The sequence below is a fragment of the Oncorhynchus keta genome, chromosome 21 (genome assembly GCF_023373465.1).
Source record: "Oncorhynchus keta strain PuntledgeMale-10-30-2019 chromosome 21, Oket_V2, whole genome shotgun sequence".
In the NCBI taxonomy this organism is placed as follows: domain Eukaryota; kingdom Metazoa; phylum Chordata; class Actinopteri; order Salmoniformes; family Salmonidae; genus Oncorhynchus; species Oncorhynchus keta.
In genome coordinates, this window is record NC_068441.1 from 58,420,182 (window position 1) to 58,429,252 (window position 9,071).

The window sequence follows — 9,071 nt, forward strand, 5'->3', positions numbered from 1 at the left end:
CAGGCCTAGAGACATGTTCTTTAGAGCAGTTCATTAATGTTCCTTGCTGAGACAGTGGTTATACGGCCTGTGACTGAAGCTGACTGTGTTTCTAGCTGAGACAGTGGTTATACAGCCTGTGACTGAAGCTGACTGTGTTTCTAGCTGAGACAGTGGTTATACAGCCTGTGACTGAAGCTGTGTTTCTAGCTGAGACAGTGGTTATACAGCCTGTGACTGAAGCTGACTGTGTTTCTAGCTGAGACAGTGGTTATACAGCCTGTGACTGAAGCTGACTGTGTTTCTAGCTGAGACAGTGGTTATACAGCCTGTGACTGAAGCTGACTGTGTTTCTAGCTGAGACAGTGGTTATACAGCCTGTGACTGAAGCTGACTGTGTTTCTAGCTGAGACAGTGGTTATACAGCCTGTGACTGAAGCTGACTGTGTTTCTAGCTGAGACAGTGGTTATACAGCCTGTGACTGCAGAGTTGTGTTTCTAGCTGAGACAGTGGTTATACAGCCTGTGACTGAAGCTGACTGTGTTTCTAGCTGAGACAGTGGTTATACAGCCTGTGACTGCAGCTTGTGTTTCTAGCTGAGACAGTGGTTATACAGCCTGTGACTGCAGAGTTGTGCCTTCCCTTCACTCTGATCTGCTGGCAGGTGTCATTAAAACAGATTGACCTCTGTTGTATTAACATGTGGCTGCCTCAATCTAATTTAAGCCAGGATATTTGAATTAAAACTAGATTACAGAGATATGTGTTTAGGTTTCTCTACCTCCTTTACAAAATCTCCGCCTTCAAGTTGTGTCTTCCAGAAAGGGTTCCCTGTGAGGCCTGTCCAACAACCACTGCCCCTTTCAGCCTTTTCATCTCTCATCATCACTTAAATCTGTTGTTTTAATTACTTTCAGAATCCCACAACTCTAATTAGTCATTAGTGGCACGAACATTCTCATTCTAGAACCCCCTTCGAATTCTATTACCACCAGTCCTAGTTCTAGTTCTAGTTCTAGTTCTAGTCCTAGTTCTAGTCCTAGTTCTAGTTCTAGTTCTAGTCCTAGTTCTAGTTCTAGTTCTAGTTCTAGTCCTAGTTCTAGTTCTAGTTCTAGTTCTAGTTCTCGCAAGGCAGCAGCGTTCTGTCAGTTCTCACAGACTTCCCCTTCGTCTGTAAACACCTAATTATTTCTTCTTCATCATTTCATGATCGAAAAGCAAAGTGTGTGCGCTTAACTGGTGGTGGTGTTCAAAGAGCTGGGAGGGAGGGAACAGCTGCTTCACAGCTGTAGAGAGAGAGAGCAGACATCATCCAGCATGTCAGTGTTAATGCAGGGGAAACCAAATACTGCAGGAATGTGCATCATCATCATCATCATCATCATCACGTTAGTAATTAGATCGGTGGGCCTCTGCTATGTGACATCATTATAAATGGAGAGAAGAAGAGGATGAAAGAGGATGGAAGGAATTGAAGGACCAGTGGAAATCAAATGCACCGAATACAACAGGTGTAGTAGATAGACCTCACAGTGAAATGCTGAATACAACAGGTGTAGTAGACCTCACAGTGAAATGCTGAATACAACAGGTGTAGTAGACCTCACAGTGAAATGCTGAATACAACAGGTGTAGTAGACCTCACAGTGAAATGCTGAATACAACAGGTGTAGTAGACCTTACAGTAAAATACTGAATACAACAGGTGTAGTAGACCTTACAGTGAAATGCTGAATACAACAGGTGTAGTAGACCTTACAGTGAAATGCTGAATACAACAGGTGTAGTAGACCTCACAGTGAAATGCTGAATACAACAGGTGTAGTAGACCTTACAGTAAAATACTGAATACAACAGGTGTAGTAGACCTTACAGTGAAATGCTGAATACAACAGGTGTAGTAGACCTTACAGTGAAATGCTGAATACAACAGGTGTAGTAGACCTTACAGTGAAATGCTGAATACAACAGGTGTAGTAGACCTCACAGTGAAATGCTGAATACAACAGGTGTAGTAGACCTTACAGTGAAATGCTGAATACAACAGGTGTAGTAGACCTCACAGTGAAATGCTGAATACAACAGGTGTAGTAGACCTTACAGTGAAATGCTGAATACAACAGGTGTAGTAGACCTTACAGTAAAATACTGAATACAACAGGTGTAGTAGACCTTACAGTGAAATGCTGAATACAACAGGTGTAGTAGACCTTACAGTGAAATGCTGAATACAACAGGTGTAGTAGACATTACAGTGAAATGCTGAATACAACAGGTGTAGTAGACCTCACAGTGAAATGCTGAATACAACAGGTGTAGTAGACCTCACAGTGAAATGCTGAATACAACAGGTGTAGTAGACCTTACAGTGAAATGCTGAATACAACAGGTGTAGTAGACCTTACAGTGAAATGCTGAATACAACAGGTGTAGTAGACCTTACAGTGAAATGCTGAATACAACAGGTGTAGTAGACCTCACAGTGAAATGCTAAATACAACAGGTGTAGTAGACCTTACAGTGAAATGCTGAATACAACAGGTGTAGTAGACCTCACAGTGAAATGCTGAATACAACAGGTGTAGTAGACCTCACAGTGAAATGCTGAATACAACAGGTGTAGTAGACCTCACAGTGAAATGCTGAATACAACAGGTGTAGTAGACCTCACAGTGAAATGCTGAATACAACAGGTGTAGTAGACCTCACAGTGAAATGCTGAATACAACAGGTGTAGTAGACCTTACAGTGAAATGCTGAATACAACAGGTGTAGTAGACCTCACAGTGAAATGCTGAATACAACAGGTGTAGTAGACCTCACAGTGAAATGCTGAATACAACAGGTGTAGTAGACCTTACAGTGAAATGCTGAATACAAAAGGTGTAGTAGACCTCACAGTGAAATGCTGAATACAACAGGTGTAGTAGACCTTACAGTGAAATGCTGAATACAACAGGTGTAGTAGACCTCACAGTGAAATGCTGAATACAACAGGTGTAGTAGACCTTACAGTGAAATGCTGAATACAACAGGTGTAGTAGACCTCACAGTGAAATGCTGAATACAACAGGTGTAGTAGACCTTACAGTGAAATGCTGAATACAACAGGTGTAGTAGACCTCACAGTGAAATGCTGAATACAACAGGTGTAGTAGACCTCACAGTGAAATGCTGAATACAACAGGTGTAGTAGACCTCACAGTGAAATGCTGAATACAACAGGTGTAGTAGACCTCACAGTGAAATGCTGAATACAACAGGTGTAGTAGACCTCACAGTGAAATGCTGAATACAACAGGTGTAGTAGACCTCACAGTGAAATGCTGAATACAACAGGTGTAGTAGACCTTACAGTGAAATGCTGAATACTACAGGTGTAGTAGACCTCACAGTGAAATGCTGAATACAACAGGTGTAGTAGACCTCACAGTGAAATGCTGAATACAACAGGTGTAGTAGACCTCACAGTGAAATGCTGAATACAACAGGTGTAGTAGACCTCACAGTGAAATGCTGAATACAACAGGTGTAGTAGACCTCACAGTGAAATGCTGAATACAACAGGTGTAGTAGACCTCACAGTGAAATGCTGATTACAACAGGTGTAGTAGACCTCACAGTGAAATGCTGAATACAACAGCTGTAGTAGACCTTACAGTGAAATGCTGAATACAACAGGTGTAGTAGACCTCACAGTGAAATGCTGAATACAACAGGTGTAGTAGACCTCACAGTGAAATGCTGAATACAACAGGTGTAGTAGACCTTACAGTGAAATGCTGAATACAACAGGTGTAGTAGACCTTACAGTGAAATGCTGAATACAACAGGTGTAGTAGACCTCACAGTGAAATGCTGAATACAACAGGTGTAGTAGACCTCACAGTGAAATGCTGAATACAACAGGTGTAGTAGACCTTACAGTGAAATGCTGAATACAACAGGTGTAGTAGACCTTACAGTGAAATGCTGAATACAACAGGTGTAGTAGACCTCACAGTGAAATGCTGAATACAACAGGTGTAGTAGACCTCACAGTGAAATGCTGAATACAACAGGTGTAGTAGACCTTACAGTGAAATGCTGAATACAACAGGTGTAGTAGACCTTACAGTGAAATGCTGAATACAACAGGTGTAGTAGACCTTACAGTGAAATGCTGAATACAACAGGTGTAGTAGACCTCACAGTGAAATGCTGAATACAACAGGTGTAGTAGACCTCACAGTGAAATGCTGAATACAACAGGTGTAGTAGACCTTACAGTGAAATGCTGAATACAACAGGTGTAGTAGACCTCACAGTGAAATGCTGAATACAACAGGTGTAGTAGACCTCACAGTGAAATGCTGAATACAACAGGTGTAGTAGACCTCACAGTGAAATGCTGAATACAACAGGTGTAGTAGACCTCACAGTGAAATGCTGAATACAACAGGTGTAGTAGACCTCACAGTGAAATGCTGAATACAACAGGTGTAGTAGACCTCACAGTGAAATGCTGAATACAACAGGTGTAGTAGACCTTACAGTGAAATGCTGAATACAACAGGTGTAGTAGACCTCACAGTGAAATGCTGAATACAACAGGTGTAGTAGACCTTACAGTGAAATGCTGAATACAACAGGTGTAGTAGACCTCACAGTGAAATGCTGAATACAACAGGTGTAGTAGACCTCACAGTGAAATGCTGAATACAACAGGTGTAGTAGACCTTACAGTGAAATGCTGAATACAACAGGTGTAGTAGACCTCACAGTGAAATGCTGAATACAACAGGTGTAGTAGACCTTACAGTGAAATGCTGAATACAACAGGTGTAGTAGACCTCACAGTGAAATGCTGAATACAACAGGTGTAGTAGACCTTACAGTGAAATGCTGAATACAACAGGTGTAGTAGACCTCACAGTGAAATGCTGAATACAACAGGTGTAGTAGACCTTACAGTGAAATGCTGAATACAACAGGTGTAGTAGACCTCACAGTGAAATGCTGAATACAACAGGTGTAGTAGACCTCACAGTGAAATGCTGAATACAACAGGTGTAGTAGACCTTACAGTGAAATGCTGAATACAACAGGTGTAGTAGACCTCACAGTGAAATGCTGAATACAACAGGTGTAGTAGACCTTACAGTGAAATGCTGAATACAACAGGTGTAGTAGACCTTACAGTGAAATGCTGAATACAACAGGTGTAGTAGACCTCACAGTGAAATGCTGAATACAACAGGTGTAGTAGACCTCACAGTGAAATGCTGAATACAACAGGTGTAGGTAGACCTTACAGTGAAATGCTGAATACAACAGGTGTAGTAGACCTAACAGTGAAATGCTGAATACAACAGGTGTAGTAGACCTTACAGTGAAATGCTGAATGCAACAGGTGTAGTAGACCTTACAGTGAAATGCTGAATACAACAGGTGTAGTAGACCTCACAGTGAAATGCTGAATACAACAGGTGTAGTAGACCTCACAGTGAAATGCTGAATACAACAGGTGTAGTAGACCTTACAGTGAAATGCTGAATACAACAGGTGTAGTAGACCTTACAGTGAAATGCTGAATACAACAGGTGTAGTAGACCTTACAGTGAAATGCTGAATACAACAGGTGTAGTAAACCTCACAGTGAAATGCTGAATACAACAGGTGTAGTAAACCTCACAGTGAAATGCTGAATACAACAGGTGTAGTAGACCTTACAGTGAAATGCTGAATATAACAGGTGTAGTAGACCTCACAGTGAAATGCTGAATACAACAGGTGTAGTAGACCTCACAGTGAAATGCTGAATACAACAGGTGTAGTAGACCTTACAGTGAAATGCTGAATACAACAGGTGTAGTAGACCTTACAGTGAAATGCTGAATACAACAGGTGTAGTAGACCTTACAGTGAAATGCTGAATACAACAGGTGTAGTAGACCTTACAGTGAAATGCTGAATACAACAGGTGTAGTAAACCTCACAGTGAAATGCTGAATACAACAGGTGTAGTAGACCTTACAGTGAAATGCTGAATACAACAGGTGTAGTAGACCTTACAGTGAAATGCTGAATACAACAGGTGTAGTAGACCTTACAGTGAAATGCTGAATACAACAGGTGTAGTAGACCTTACAGTGAAATGCTGAATACAACAGGTGTAGTAGACCTTACAGTGAAATGCTGAATACAACAGGTGTAGTAGACCTCACAGTGAAATGCTAAATACAACAGGTGTAGTAGACCTTACAGTGAAATGCTGAATACAACAGGTGTAGTAGACCTTACAGTGAAATGCTGAATACAACAGGTGTAGTAGACCTTACAGTGAAATGCTGAATACAACAGGTGTAGTAGACCTTACAGTGAAATGCTGAATACAACAGGTGTAGTAGACCTCACAGTGAAATGCTGAATACAACAGGTGTAGTAGACCTTACAGTGAAATGCTGAATACAACAGGTGTAGTAGACCTTAAAGTGAAATGCTGAATACAACAGGTGTAGTAGACCTTACAGTGAAATGCTGAATACAACAGGTGTAGTAGACCTCACAGTGAAATGCTGAATACAACAGGTGTAGTAGACCTTACAGTGAAATGCTGAATACAACAGGTGTAGTAGACCTTACAGTGAAATGCTGAATACAACAGGTGTAGTAGACCTTACAGTGAAATGCTGAATACAACAGGTGTAGTAGACCTTACAGTGAAATGCTGAATACAACAGGTGTAGTAGACCTTACAGTGAAATGCTGAATACAACAGGTGTAGTAGACCTTACAGTGAAATGCTGAATACAACAGGTGTAGTAGACCTCACAGTGAAATGCTGAATACAACAGGTGTAGTAGACCTTACAGTGAAATGCTGAATACAACAGGTGTAGTAGACCTCACAGTGAAATGCTGAATACAACAGGTGTAGTAGACCTTACAGTGAAATGCTGAATACAACAGGTGTAGGTAGACCTTACAGTGAAATGCTGAATACAACAGGTGTAGTAGACCTTACAGTGAAAAGCTGAATACAACAGGTGTAGGTAGACCTTACAGTGAAATGCTGAATACAACAGGTGTAGTAGACCTCACAGTGAAATGCTGAACACAACAGGTGTACTAGACCTTACAGTGAAATGCTGAATACAACAGGTGTAGTAGACCTTAAAGTGAAATGCTGAATACAACAGGTGTAGTAGACCTTACAGTGAAATGCTGAATATAACAGGTGTAGTAGACCTCACAGTGAAATGCTGAATACAACAGGTGTAGTAGACCTCACAGTGAAATGCTGAATACAACAGGTGTAGTAGACCTTAAAGTGAAATGCTGAATACAACAGGTGTAGTAGACCGTACAGTGAAATGCTGAATACAACAGGTGTAGTAGACCTCACAGTGAAATGCTGAATACAACAGGTGTAGTAGACCTTACAGTGAAATGCTGAATACAACAGGTGTAGTAGACCTTACAGTGAAATGCTGAATACAACAGGTGTAGTAGACCTTACAGTGAAATGCTGAATACAACAGGTGTAGTAGACCTTACAGTGAAATGCTGAATACAACAGGTGTAGTAGACCTTACAGTGAAATGCTGAATACAACAGGTGTAGTAGACCTTACAGTGAAATGCTGAATACAACAGGTGTAGTAGACCTTACAGTGAAATACTGAATACGACAGGTGTAGTAGACCTCACAGTGAAATGCTGAATACAACAGGTGTAGTAGACCTCACAGTGAAATGCTGAATACAACAGGTGTAGTAGACCTCACAGTGAAATGCTGAATACAACAGGTGTAGTAGACATTACAGTGAAATGCTGAAATGAGTCAGAGTCAATACAGAGTCAATGTGTCAATGTTGAGGCTATATACAGGGTGATACGGGACAGAGTCAATGTGGAGGCTATATACAGGGGTACTGGTACAGAGTCAATGTGGAGGCTATATACAGGGGATACCGGTACAGAGTCAATGTGGAGGCTATATACAGGGGTATCGGTACAGAGTCAATGTTATATACAGGGGGTATCGGTACAGAGTCAATGTGGAGGCTATATACAGGGGGTATCGGTACAGAGTCAATGTGGAGGCTATATACAGGGGGTACTGGTCAGAGTCAATGTTGAGGCTATATACAGGGGTACTGGTACAGAGTCAATGTTGAGGCTATATACAGGGGGTACTGGTACAGAGTCAATGTTGAGGCTATATACAGGGGTACTGGTACAGAGTCAATGTTGAGGCTATATACAGGGGGTACTGGTACAGAGTCAATGTTGAGGCTATATACAGGGGGTACTGGTACAGAGTCAATGTGGAGGCTATATACAGGGGGTACTGGTACAGAGTCAATGTTGAGGCTATATACAGGGGTACTGGTACAGAGTCAATGTTGAGGCTATATACAGGGGTACTGGTACAGAGTCAATGTGAGGCTATATACAGGGGGTACTGGTACAGAGTCAATGTGGAGGCTATATACAGGGGGTACCAGTACAGAGTCAATGTTGAGGCTATATACAGGGGGTACTGGTACAGAGTCAATGTGGAGGCTATATACAGGGGGTGCCGGTACAGAGTCAATGTTGAGGCTATATACAGGGGGTACCAGTACAGAGTCAATGTTGAGGCTATATACAGGGGTACTGGTACAGAGTCAATGTGGAGGCTATATACAGGGGTACTGGTACAGAGTCAATGTTGAGGCTATATACAGGGGTACTGGTACAGAGTCAATGTGGAGGCTATATACAGGGGGTACTGGTACAGAGTCAATGTGGAGACTATATACAGGGGGTACTGGTACAGAGTCAATGTGGAGGCTATATACAGGGGGTATCGGTACAGAGTCAATGTGGAGGCTATATACAGGGGGTATCGGTACAGAGTCAATGTGGAGGCTATATACAGGGGTACTGGTACAGAGTCAATGTGGAGGCTATATACAGGGGTACTGGTACAGAGTCAATGTGGAGGCTATATACAGGGGTACTGGTACAGAGTCAATGTGGAGGCTATATACAGGGGGTACCGGTACAGAGTCAATGTGGAGGCTATATACAGGGGTACTGGTACAGAGTCAATGTGTGGAGGCT

The 9,071-nt window shown here is 42.0% G+C and overlaps 1 protein-coding gene and 1 long non-coding RNA gene across 3 annotated transcripts in view; both read left to right on the plus strand.

Moving 5' to 3' along the window:
- Nucleotides 1-9,071, plus strand: part of phf2 (PHD finger protein 2) — a 207,560-nt gene that overhangs the window by 179,947 nt on the left and 18,542 nt on the right. The window lies entirely within an intron of this gene.
- The window catches only part of LOC127910508 (uncharacterized), a 9,949-nt gene continuing 3,297 nt past the window's right edge, over nucleotides 2,420-9,071 (plus strand). The window contains exons 1-3 of one of the 2 annotated variants that reach the window (XR_008075141.1): nucleotides 2,420-4,160; nucleotides 5,264-5,334; nucleotides 6,209-6,383. This is a non-coding gene — a long non-coding RNA (uncharacterized LOC127910508). Of the gene's footprint in view, nucleotides 4,161-5,263; nucleotides 5,335-6,208; nucleotides 6,384-9,071 lie in introns of those variants that run through there. The other variant, XR_008075140.1, reaches the window with a different exon arrangement.